At 41.1% G+C, this 13943-nt stretch overlaps 1 non-coding gene across 1 annotated transcript; it reads right to left on the reverse strand.

The window, feature by feature from the left end:
- Positions 1 to 13115: 13115 nt before the first annotated feature.
- trnaa-ugc (transfer RNA alanine (anticodon UGC)) lies at positions 13116 to 13187 on the reverse strand. The gene has a single exon. It is a non-coding gene; the product is annotated as a tRNA-Ala (tRNA).
- Between the last annotated feature and the right edge of the window lie 756 nt (positions 13188 to 13943).

Consider the following 13943-nt stretch of genomic DNA (forward strand, 5'->3'; position numbering starts at 1 on the left):
ACTCTTACTACATGACTGTCAGCATCACTTTGAGGTTATTCGAAACACTTACTACATTACTGTTAGCATCACTGAGTTGATTAGCAACTATCACTACATTACTGTTTGCATCCTTTTGAGTTTATCAGCAATTCTCACGACATCACTGTAGCATTGAATTGAGTTCATTAGCAACTCTTACTAAATGACTGTCAGCATCACTTTGAGGTTATTCGAAACTCTTACTACATTACTGTAAGCACCACTGAGTTTCTTAGCAACTATCACTACATTACTGTTAGCATCATCTTGAGTTCATTAGCAATTCTTCCGACATCACTGTCGCAATATTTTGAGGTTCGTAGCAACTCTTAGTACATGACTGTCAGCATCACTTTGAGGTTATTCAAACGTTCACTCCATTACTGTTAGCATCATTTAGAGTTCATTAGCAATTCTTACTAAATCACTATCGCATCATTTTGAGATCATTAGCAATTCTTCTGACATCACTGTCACATTATTTTGAGGTTCGTAGCAACTCTTACTACATTATTGTTGCATTATTTTAAGGTTTGTAGCAACTCTTACTACATTATTGTTGCATTATTTTAAGGTTCGTAGCAACTCTTACTACATTACTGTAAGCATCACTGAGTTTCTTAGCAACTATCACTACATTACTGTTAGCATCATCTTGAGTTCATTAGCAATTCTTCCGACATCACTGTCGCAATATTTTGAGGTTCGTAGCAACACTTACTACATGACTGTCAGCATCACTTTTAGGTTCTTCGAAAGTTTCACTCCATTACTGTTAGCATCATTTTGAGTTCATTAGCAATTCTTACTACATCACTGTCGCATCATTTTGAGATCATTAGCAATTCTTCCGACATCACTGTCGCAATATTTTGAGGTTCGTAGCAACTCTTACTACATTACTGTCAGCATCACTTTGAGGTTATTCGAAACACTTACTACATTACTGTAAGCATCACTGAGTTGATTAGCAACTATCACTACATTACTGTTTGCATCCTTTTGAGTTTATCAGCAATTCTCACGACATCACTGTAGCATTGAATTGAGTTCATTAGCAACTCTTACTAAATGACTGTCAGCATCACTTTGAGGTTATTCGAAACTCTTACTACATTACTGTAAGCACCACTGAGTTTCTTAGCAACTATCACTACATTACTGTTAGCATCATCTTGAGTTCATTAGCAATTCTTCCGACATCACTGTCGCAATATTTTGAGGCTCGTAGCAACTTTTACTACATCACTGTCGCATTATTTTGAGGTTCGTAGCAACTCTTAGTACATGACTGTCAGCATCACTTTGAGGTTATTCAAACGTTCACTCCATTACTGTTAGCATCATTTAGAGTTCATTAGCAATTCTTACTAAATCACTATCGCATCATTTTGAGATCATTAGCAATTCTTCTGACATCACTGTCACATTATTTTGAGGTTCGTAGCAACTCTTTCTACATTATTGTTGCATTATTTTAAGGTTTGTAGCAACTCTTACTACATTATTGTTGCATTATTTTAAGGTTCGTAGCAACTCTTACTACATTACTGTAAGCATCACTGAGTTTCTTAGCAACTATCACTACATTACTGTTAGCATCATCTTGAGTTCATTAGCAATTCTTCCGACATCACTGTCGCAATATTTTGAGGTTCGTAGCAACACTTACTACATGACTGTCAGCATCACTTTTAGGTTCTTCGAAAGTTTCACTCCATTACTGTTAGCATCATTTTGAGTTCATTAGCAATTCTTACTACATCACTGTCGCATCATTTTGAGATCATTAGCAATTCTTCCGACATCACTGTCGCAATATTTTGAGGTTCGTAGCAACTCTTACTACATTACTGTCAGCATCACTTTGAGGTTATTCGAAACACTTACTACATTACTGTAAGCATCACTGAGTTGATTAGCAACTATCACTACATTACTGTTTGCATCCTTTTGAGTTTATCAGCAATTCTCACGACATCACTGTAGCATTGAATTGAGTTCATTAGCAACTCTTACTAAATGACTGTCAGCATCACTTTGAGGTTATTCGAAACTCTTACTACATTACTGTAAGCACCACTGAGTTTCTTAGCAACTATCACTACATTACTGTTAGCATCATCTTGAGTTCATTAGCAATTCTTCCGACATCACTGTCGCAATATTTTGAGGCTCGTAGCAACTTTTACTACATCACTGTCGCATTATTTTGAGGTTCGTAGCAACTCTTAGTACATGACTGTCAGCATCACTTTGAGGTTATTCAAACGTTCACTCCATTACTGTTAGCATCATTTAGAGTTCATTAGCAATTCTTACTAAATCACTGTCGCATCATTTTGAGATCATTAGCAATTCTTCTGACATCACTGTCACATTATTTTGAGGTTCGTAGCAACTCTTACTACATTATTGTTGCATTATTTTAAGGTTTGTAGCAACTCTTACTACATTATTGTTGCATTATTTTAAGGTTCGTCGCAACTCTTACTACATTACTGTAAGCATCACTGAGTTTCTTAGCAACTATCACTACATTACTGTTAGCATCATCTTGAGTTCATTAGCAATTCTTCCGACATCACTGTCGCAATATTTTGAGGTTCGTAGCAACACTTACTACATGACTGTCAGCATCACTTTTAGGTTCTTCGAAAGTTTCACTCCATTACTGTTAGCATCATTTTGAGTTCATTAGCAATTCTTACTACATCACTGTCGCATCATTTTGAGATCATTAGCAATTCTTCCGACATCACTGTCGCAATATTTTGAGGTTCGTAGCAACTCTTACTACATTACTGTCAGCATCACTTTGAGTTTATTAGCAACTATCACTACATTACTGTTAGCATCATTTTGAGTTGTTGAGCAATTCTCACGACATCACTGTAGCATTAAATTAAGTTCATTAGCAACTCTTACTAAATGACTGTCAGCATCACTTTGAGGTTGTTCGAAACTCTTACTACATTACTGTAAGCATCACTGAGTTTCTTAGCAACTATCACTACATTACTGTTAGCATCATCTTGAGTTCATTAGCAATTCCTCCGACATCACTGTCGCAATATTTTGAGGTTCGTAGCAACTTTTACTACATCGCTGTCGCATCATTTTGAGATCTTTAGCAATTCTTCCGACATCACTGTCGTGTTATTTTGTGGTAAGTCGCAACTCTTACTACACGACTGTCAGCATCACTTTGAGGTTGTTCGAAACATTTACTACATTTCTGTAAACATCGCTGAGTTCATAGCCACTTTCACTTCATTACTGTTAGCATCATTTTGAGTTCATTCGCAATTCTTACGACATCACTGTCGCATCATTTTGAGATCATTAGCAATTCTTACTACATCACTGTCGCATCATTTTGAGGTGAGTTTCAACTCTTCCTACATTACTGTTAGCATCATTTTGAGTTTATTAGCAACTCTTACTACATTTCTGTCAGCATCACTTTGAGATCATGAGCAACTCTCACTACATGACTGTCAGCATCAATTTGAGGTTATTCAAAACTTTCACTTCATTACTGAAAGCATCACTGATTTTATTAGCAACTATCACTACATTACTGTTAGCATCATTTTGAGTTCATTAGCAATTCTTATGACATCCCTGTAGCATTATTTTGAGGTTATTAGCAACTCTTACTACATTACTCTCAGCATCACTGAGTTTATTAGCAACTCTCACTACATTACTGTTAGCATCATTTTGAGTTTATGAGCAATTCTCACGACATCACTGTCACAATATTTTGAGGTTCGTAGCAACTTTTACTGCATGACTTTCAGCATCATTTGAAATTGTTCGAAACACTTACGACATTACTGTAAGCATCACTGAGTTTATTAGCAACTATCACTACATTACTGTTAGCATCATTTTGAGATCATTAGCAATTCTTCCGACATAACTGTCGCATTTTTTGGAGGTTCGTAGCAACTCTTACTACATTACAATTGCATTGTTTTGAGGTTAGTAGCAACACTTACTACATGACTGTCAGCATCACTTTGAGGTTGTTCGAAACTTTCACTTCATTACTGAAAGAATCACTGAGTTTATAGCAACTATCACTACATTACTGTTAGCATCATTTTGAGATCATTAGCAATTCTTCTGACATCACTGTCGCATTATTTTGAGGTTGGTAGCAACAGTTACTACATGACTGTCAGCATCACTTTGAGGTTGTTCGAAACTTTCACTTCATTACTGAAAGAATCACTGAGTTTATAGCAACTATCACTACATTACTGTTAGCATCATTTTGAGATCATTAGCAATTCTTCTGACATCACTGTCGCATTATTTTGAGGTTGGTAGCAACTTTTACTACATTACTGTCGCATTATTTTGAGGTTTGTAGCAACACTTTCTACATGACTGTAAGCATCACTTTGAGGTTATTCGAAACGTTTACTCCATTACTGTTAGCATCATTTTGAGATCATTAGCAATTCTTCTGACATCACTGTCGCATTATTTTGAGGTTGGTAGCAACAGTTACTACATGACTGTCAGCATCACTTTGAGGTTGTTCGAAACTTTCACTTCATTACTGAAAGAATCACTGAGTTTGTAGCAACTATCACTACATTACTGTTAGCATCATTTTGAGATCATTAGCAATTCTTCTGACATCACTGTCGCATTATTTTGAGGTTGGTAGCTACTCTTACTACATTAGTGTCAGCATCACTTTGAGTTTATTTGCAACTATCACTACATTACTGTGAGCATCATTTTGAGTTCATTAGCAATTCTTATGACATCACTGTTGCATCATTTTGAGATCATTAGCAATTCTTCTGACATCACTGTAGCATTATTTTGAGGTTAGTAGCAGCTCTTACTACATGACTGTCAGCATCACTTTGAGGTTATTCGAAACTTTCACTCCATTACTGTTAGCATCATTTTGAGTTCATTAGCAATTCTTACTACATCACTGTCGCATCATTTTGAGATCATGAGCAACTCTTCCGACATCACTGTAGTATTATTTTGAGGTTTTGATGTACCTTTGTTTGTAACCTCGTCCCCACTGATCCTGGATCTGCTCGACGTTCCTGCCTTTTAAAAGGAAGGTTTTTATCACCACTGTTGCAGGATGTGCTGCTGATGGAGAATTGTTGGGTGGAGGTTCATTGAAGGAGTTTGGTTCTAGACCTGCTCTACTAGTAAAGAGTCAGGAGAGAACTTTGTTGTGATTTGGTGCAATACAAATAAAATTAACTTGACCAGTTTCATTTATGGTCTTTTGTTAATTGCATGCCACATGAAATTATTGTTGGTCACTTTTCTAGCGACTGTCTCACAGCATCAAGACAAGAACACTTCTACTTTTGATGATGACAGTTTGTTCAACACTGAACTTCATCCAGTACCATGTTGTCAAACACTGGAACCTCCACAGCACCTGAACAGGGACTTGAACCCTGGACCCTCAGATTAAAAGTCTGATGCTCTACCGTCTGAGCTCCTCAGGCTCTTTCTACAGCATTGAGACAGGAACAGAAACACCTGTGAAGGTCAAACTGATGCTTTCTTGACTTGTTCAGTCCTCCATGTTGAAGTCCTCCATGCTTTTGATTGGCTCTGATTCTCTGTGGCAAAATCCAACAAGAGGCTCCAAAAATGTCCTGAATGTCACAAGAATGCACAGGACAAGATGTTAGTTTCCTTCATGTCTGCAGTTCCTCCACTGGAAAGTAAAGTCAATGCTGCTCCTCTGCTGAAACCTGGGATCGGACCAGGGACCTTTAGATCTTCAGTCTAAGGCTCTCCCAACTGAGCTGGTTCAGTTCTGAGTGAGGGCCCTGCTTCTCTCATTTATAATCTCTTCCACTCTCACTGGACCTTAGAGAGGATTGGAGCTTCTGAAGTCATGACACATTGAACAGTTCTCCAGGACCAAACTGAACGAACTGAAGAAGCTTCTTGGAACTCTAAACTTCTTAACTCTCTTTCTCCAAGAACTGTGCCTGGACGAAGGCCGTTTCCAGCTGTCCTTCAAGCTGACGAGGGCCAAGTTTGATGACCTGTTTGTGAGGATATCAAGGATGGACACCAACTACAGGCCCCAGGTCCGTTGACATGACTTCCCTGACACCAGGGGAATGTCAATGCTGACAGGTTCTCTGGACTCATTGTCATGAGAATTTGTCACATCAGTTGAATATCTTCACATACGTGAATTCATTGAAGGAGTGTGGTTCTGGACCTGCTCTAGCTGTCAAGTGTCTTGAGAGAACTTTTGTTGTGATGTGGCACAATATAAATAACATTGACTCGACAATAAATCGACTCTTTCCCCAACCATTTAAAGCAAACAGCCGTTCCCACTGATCCTGGATCTGCGCAACGTTCCTGCTTTTCAAAAGGAAAATTGTCATCATTGCTTTTGCAGGATGTGCTGGCTGATGGAGAATTGTTGGCTATGAACTCACTGAACTCACTCCAAGTCATTAGTTTTGAGCAAACTCATGACTCCTGATGTTTAACTCAATTGTTTGTTAAACACAGAGATCCAGGTGTAGTCCCTCTATGTTCATCCACTAAACTAGAATAGAGTTCTCCTCTTTCCATGGTGGAACAAAGAAGGGGGAGGGTCAATAAGAATATGATCTTTGGACGTTACAGCATCTAAAGACTCAAATCCATATTTCAGGATACATATTTGAGAGGGAGGAAACAGTGATGGGAGGCTGGAGGCTTGAAGGGCTTGATTTTTAGCGGCCAGTGAAGCCACCTTTTGCTGGCTGAGTCCCAGAGACTCATGGAGGCTCTTCGTGGAGGATTTCCACGAGAGAGTCCAGCATCGAAACTTGTTAGTTTCCTGTCAACCGAGTCCAGGATGTCCCCGAGGTCCTTATTGGGTGATGAGGGTGCGCTGGACGGTCGGCTTCTTTTGGGAAGTGGGGTCGCCACGTTACCGGTCCTCCCCACGACGGGTCGGTGGCAGCACTCGTCTACGTTCTCCTGCAGACTTTCTGCGGTTCCTTCTTCCAGATTTTATTGATGAGGATTGTTGTGGATGAGAGAATTGAAAATTCTGACTGCAGTTTGAGGTTTTGATGATTCAAACTGTGTAGATTGGTGTTAAGAAGTTAGCTTGTTAGGATAAATTCAGGTGTGAGCCACCACACTGAATCAGGCACAGGTAGGACGTTCACCCTGACATAGAACATCAACAGCTTAACGTTGCTGCAGGACTCCAACCTGAGCAGTGAGACCCCAATGGATTTCTAGTCCATCGCCTTCACCACTCGGCCACAACGACCACATTCACACACTCATTTGAAGAGGATGGATATCCACAAAATGATCTTAATTTCTGTCACAAGCCCATTTGTGTGAGGTCCTATTTTCTCTTTTTCAGCATCCCTTTGTTTCCAGGTCTCTAATAAGTGCAGAATTACAAAGACAAGCAAGCTGGATCCATCCTGGGCAGGTGATATGAGCCATTGACCACTGGCCAGAGACCCTGGCACAGACGTTGGGGGTGGTGAGAGAGAGCATTTCTACAATTATATTCTACATTTATAGAAGTCTACAATCCTACAATTTCATTGAGCAGACGCTTTTGTCCACAGCCACGTACGTACATCACATGTATAGAATATATATGTTCCTCTTTCATCTACTGATTAACCACAAAATGCAGTCAAATGCCAGTAAATTCTGAGTATTTATTCATTATTCATGATTATTCATTATTTTTGAATCCATTTTCACTGTCACTCTTCTGTTCATTTTCAGTTTGATTCATAAAAATGAACAAACTTTGACGTGTTTTCTTCTCTTGTGTGTCAACAACTTTGGATTGGGAATCTCCTGACAAACAGACCACATGACCAGGAGGAAGTGTTGTTGGTGAGTTTGGCCCCTGAGCTCAAGACAGTTGGGACCAATAAAGGACAGCTTCAAATGCAGCTGTGAAGCCTCGTTGTCAGCTGGGAGGAACGACAGGTGTCTCCCTCTAGTGGCTCCTCACAGCAACACCAGCCTCATTTCAAACACATGCATCCACCACCTCACTACCAAAGGCCAGTTGGGCCTGGACAGACAGGAGAGTTTCAAGTGTTGGACAAAGGTCTTTAAGATGTTCTTATTAATTCTATAACATCTGAGATGAAAATCTATGGAATTACAACCAACAAGCAGCCAAACACCTGATCAGATGCTCCTTCATCAGGCTGAGAAGAATCAATCTAAACTGGGATGAAGAAAATTAACTGAGAGGAGAAACCTCCTGATTGGATGACATGGACCCACCTGATCCATGTCAGCCTTGTTGGAGCAGAAAGAGGTGGATCAGAGGAATCAGTGGATCAAGACTCAGGTGGCAGATGAAGAATCTCTGTATTCACAATGGAGTCAGAGAAATCTTCCAACGTGAGAGAACGTGAAAGACCATTTTATACTGAAGACAGGCTGTGTGTGTGTGTGTGTGTGCGTGTGTGTGTGTGTGTGTGTGTGTGTGTGTGTGTGTGTGTGTGTGTGTGTGTTTATTTTATGTGCAGACTTTTCCCTGGAACAACGTTTTTTATTTGAAGCAAGAAAGCAAGAGCCTCCAGATCAAAGTCAGAATTGATGATGATGTCATCAGGGCTTTGATAGTGTATTTATTTGTACCTAGAATTCTGTCTTTGATCTCAGGAGGATATGAAAGGAACTCAACTTTAAAAAGTATATGAGAGCATTCAGCTTGGTTAGAAAACATTTTGACTGTTCAACAGTAGAGTTTGTTAGAAACAGTTTACAACACTCAGAATTAAATTGAAGATACAAAAACCTTCCAGACTTAAATCCTGTCTCTAACTTCAAACTGGGGATGAACATTTTTATAATCAATCTGTCTCTATGTGATGGCCCTGCCATGGACTGGTGACCTGTCCAGGATAAACCCCGCCCCTCACCTGAGGGATAGGCTCCACCCCCACGAACCATTGCAGATCATCAATAACCAAAGCTACGAAGGAGGATTACAGAGTTTGGGAGTCAGTGACTTAATAGAGTCTAACAAAGGGTTGAACCTGAATGAGACAATCACCCTTCAACATGGGGCCATGGCAGAGTGAACCAAGAACACTACAATGGGGGTGAGAGTGGAGCCATGATGGATTCACAGTTCATCACCTCCACCATCATGTGGACCACCTGATCACCTCTCCCTCAACCTCTAAATAACTCATTCCCTGACCGGGAATCAAACCCCGGCCGCGGCGGTGAGAGCACCGAATCCGAGCCACTAGACCATCAGGGACCACACTGACCTCTCCAACAACAGAGACTATAGACAATGACTCAAGAACACAGGACTCTGTGGTCTCAGCTTGAGATGCAGAGGGTCCACCAAGACCACCAGACACCTCAGCCCCCTAAAGACAGTCCACCCCCAGGATCCTGCCCCCTCTGCTCCAACTCAGCCCTCCATTCATAACGTGACTTTCGCTACATCCAAATTGCCAAGCGGAAACCTACGTCCTCCTGCTACAACCTGAACATGGCGGCACCACTCAGACACCCTAGAAGATTGGTGGGGAAGCACGACCTCTGCTGGCAGAGCACAGACACCGCAATTAGGTAGACAGCACCAACGAAAGCCCCACCTGCTGGCCTGACTGTGGTACTGCACTCCACTCTGAACAAACCCTTCACTCATTCTCTATCATTAAGCACGTTAACGCACCTGTACAGGTGTGTTCACATTATATACATATTATATATTTATGCTTGGCCGTTTTTGATGAACTTGGGCGGTACTCTGGTGCAGGGATGAGGTCATGGAGCTGATCTGGGAGCAGTCCTGATGTTAAATGCTGTGATGAAGGACAGTGCGGAGGAAAAATAAGTCAAATTTAAATTGTCAACAGTTCAACGTTGTTGGCAGGACTCCAACCTGAGCAGGGAGACCCCAATGGATTTCTAGTCCATCGCCTTCACCACTCGGCCACAACGACCACATTCACACACTTTTGTAGGAGACTGAAATTAGACAATGAAAGTTCATGTCAGCACAGTCAAACATTTTTTAATTTCTCATGAAGACAAACTGTGTGTGTGTGTGTGTGTGTGTGTGTGTGTGTGTGTGTGTGTCAGTGTTGTGACTGAGCAGTGAAGAAGACGACCTTCTGACTCCATTTTCTTTGTTGCTCTTCTATCAGTTCCTCAGTTTCACTCATCAAGTGAAGCAGCTTTGACAGGTTTACTTCTCTGTGTGTTCACAACTTTGGTCTTTAAACTCCTGACAAACTCACCACGTCACACATTTGGTGAATTAAAGCAACAAATAATGACATCATGATGATTCAGGTTAGGGGGGCACGGCCTGGAGGCAGAGTGGCCGTCCAGCAGAGTTGCTGGTTCAGTTCTCACTTCAGCTGGTGACCATGTTGAAGTGTCCTTGAGCAAGACACTGAGCCCCTCATTGCTCCTGATGACCAGCATCCAAGACCAACAAGCTTCTGATTGGCTCTGATTCTCTGAGGCAAAGTCCAACACAGGAAACAGAAACTCTTGAGGTTGTCTCACATTTTTTAAAGAAACTCAGCACAGGACAGTGATAGGAGGCTGGTTTCCTTGATGTGGGCTTCACCTCCACTGTTGTCCACATTTAAATGCTGGCTGATGCTGGTCCCCTGTTGAAACCTGGACCAGACCAGGGACCTTCAGACCTTCAGTCTAACGCTGTTCCAGCATTGGATGAAAGAGACTGGTGCTCTCATCTTCTTCAACATTGACTTGTTCTACCAGGACAAGAGAATCTGAGCTTGGATGTCATTTAGCAGTCAAAGGCTTGTTAAACTGGTCAACATCAGCTGGTGTTCACTCTGATGATGTAGCGATGGTCTGGATTCTTCCTTCTGGAGCACCAAGCTGCTGGGAAGAAGCCTGATGATGTCAGAGTTGTGTTCAGTGGCTCCTGCTGGGTCCATTTCTGACAAATGGGCTCCAAAGAGTTCAGCTGTTTCAAAGGCTCAGAGAAAGCAGCACATCATGGTGATCAGGAGACGAGGTGGCCGAGTGGTTAAGGCGATGGACTGCTGATCCATTGAGCTCTGCAGGCGTGGGTTCCAATCCCATCCTCGTCGTAGGAGACTTTGGTTTCTGCTCCTAGATTCTGGAACGACTCTGAAGTGTGAGGCTTTTCAAGAGGAGATCCTGCAGCACCAGAGAGCTGCAGTTCCAGGACCCCACAGCACCACCTACTGAATTGGATGATAAAATGCAGTTCTGGAACTTTTGTTTTTTGGTGACAGCGCCACCTATCGAATTAGATGATAGCTAATTACTCCTTTCGAACTGCAGTGTTAAAGGTTTATTCCACCAAAATACTACTTCCTGTCCTTTAATTTCTGACAACTGTATAAAAGGATTATTCCAATTCCTCCAAAATACTTTCAAACAAGTTATAGTTTTAAAGGTTCATTCCACCAAAATACTTTCTAATTTATAGTTTTAAAGGTTCATTCCACCAAAATACTTTCTAATTTATAGTTTTAAAGGTTCATTCCACCAAAATACTTTCTAATTTATAGTTTTAAAGGTTCATTCCACCAAAATACTTTTAAATTTATAGTTTTAAAGGTTCATTCCACCAAAATACTTTCTAATTTACAGTTTTAAAGGTTCGTTCCACCAAAATACTTTCTAATTTATAGTTTTAAAGGTTCATTCCACCAAAATACTTTCTAATTTATAGTTTTAAAGGTTCATTCCACCAAAATACTGCTTCCTGTCCAACTTCTCAGTTTTAAAGGTTCCTTCAGTTGAGGGCTCCTGGTTCTGTGTGAGGGGTTGAGGGTCGATATGGGATGATGAGGAAGATTTCATGTCACGATGGTCCTGCTAAAGTAACTGAGAGTCATGATATCAAACAATGTCATCAAAATACGCTTGAACTTTTAAAATGGTAATAAAATCCACTGGAATCATTTTACCACAAACACTTTTATTGTGATTTTGTGAGCATCATTTTTCAAACATTATAACATAAACTTTAAAAAGGGTCCATTCACTAACACTCTTACTTGAAGGTAGTCACTGATATCAGTAAATAGCTGATAAAGATTTGTGTTCATGTTTTAATTCTCTACTCTGACCTGTGCTGAGACACTGGACCAGAGAGGAAGACCTGCTCAGCCTCCTGCATGGACCAGTTCTGCAGCTCAGTGATGACGACGAGGGATTCAGCATTGAGTTCATTTTAAACTTTTTGGAGGAAACAACTGTAAATTAACCAGCAGTTACTGGTGATGCTTCACAGTTTCCAAGCTCAAACGGCCTCCTGCTTGTTGGACTCACAATTTCAAAAAATGTAGACATCAAAAGTCAAATCATGTTTTTGTTTGGTTTTGTGTTGTTTTGTTTTTTACTGGAGGAAAACTTCAAATTGTGATGATGTGTCTGACTTAGAAACTGAACCCCCAAAAATCAAAAAGTCTCCTTCTTCTGTGCCGTGATCTCTGAGCTGATCATGATTGATCTCATCAATAATCCTTGGCAGCTGACCAGTCACACACAGCCCCCCCCCCCCCACACACACACACACTGAGACATGCAGCAGCTCACAGTAACTGCCTCAGTCACACAGCAGATAGACTCCTTTCTATAACAAGATAAGCAGTAGAAATGGATGGAAGTGATGATGAACTTATGAACAGGTGATTTGTCCAAAAGTCAACATCAGATTCATTTCCAATCTGTGGAAGCAGTTTCATCTTGAGGTTCCAGGTAAGAACAGCCAGCTGTGGGCTGACACACATCTCTTCAGGAGCACTTCTATGCTCCAAACTTGCCAGGTTGAATTGTGTCTGTATTCTGAGGGCAGCAGGAGGACGGAGGACTGAGGACACACACATTTGGAACTGAGAGCAGCTGTGTGTGGGATTTCCCCAGCAAAGATAAAACCAGCTCCTTCATGCTGGCTATGAAGGCTCACAGTAACACTGACGCAGCTACAAATACTTTGATATGCAACAGACTGGTTTCTCTTCTGGTAGTTTGTTATCGACTGTTGTCACATTTAAGGATCAATTTAGCTGGTAAGATGAAGGCTCCAAAGGACCAGCTGGAGATGCCGGGGATTGAACCCGGGGCCTCATACATGCAAAGCATGCGCTCTACCACTGAGCTACATCCCCTCTGTCAGAGTCATTGTTTAACTGATGCAGCAACACAAACACAGACACAACATTTTTTTTAATTATTATTCTTCATTTTAGGGAAAAAAGGAAGTCAGCCTGTGATCTCAAAGGCTCTGTGATCTCAGGAGTTTCACTGTGATGTCAGCCCTCACAACCTTAGACCACAGAGGCAAGTCAGGCTCCAGGAAGCTGAGGCTGCTCCGTTCTCAGTCCAGTCCAGAGTGAAGGTTTCCCTCTCTGAAGCTTTCCAATCCAGCCCAGATCCTCTCTGACTAGCAGGAGTCTTTGACCAGGAAATGAGAATTATATTGAACGTCTGCTCATCCTTAGAATGAAGTAAAAGTATTTGTGTTTCTAAAATAATCTCCAGATGCTAAGATCAATTATTAACATTGATTGACAGCTCTAAACTGACCCACCATCACTATACAGTTGCAACTGAAATATTTAGAAATATTTCAAGGAAGCAGCAGGCCCTCATCTGCCCCGGTCCACCCGACTGTGTCCCCTGAGACAGATGACAGCTCGCTTCTGGCAGAGGCAGTTAGGTTGAGGACCGTTGCTGATGTCATCAACCGATGTCTCCATCACCAAAGGTGACAGACAGGATGGTCATGGACATAAAACAGAGGCCTAAGAATGAGAAAGAATGGTTGTCCTGACTGAAGTTTAGCTTGAGCTTTTTAATTTGTTACTAAAGGAAGTATTGGTACAAGTAAAGGCAGGCGAACTTTCCACAAATATTCAGAATTA

This window comes from Aulostomus chinensis, chromosome 1 (assembly GCF_037954235.1).
Source record: "Aulostomus chinensis isolate RoL2024-O1b breed Wild chromosome 1, RoL_Achi_v1.0, whole genome shotgun sequence".
In the NCBI taxonomy this organism is placed as follows: Eukaryota; Metazoa; Chordata; class Actinopteri; order Syngnathiformes; family Aulostomidae; genus Aulostomus; species Aulostomus chinensis.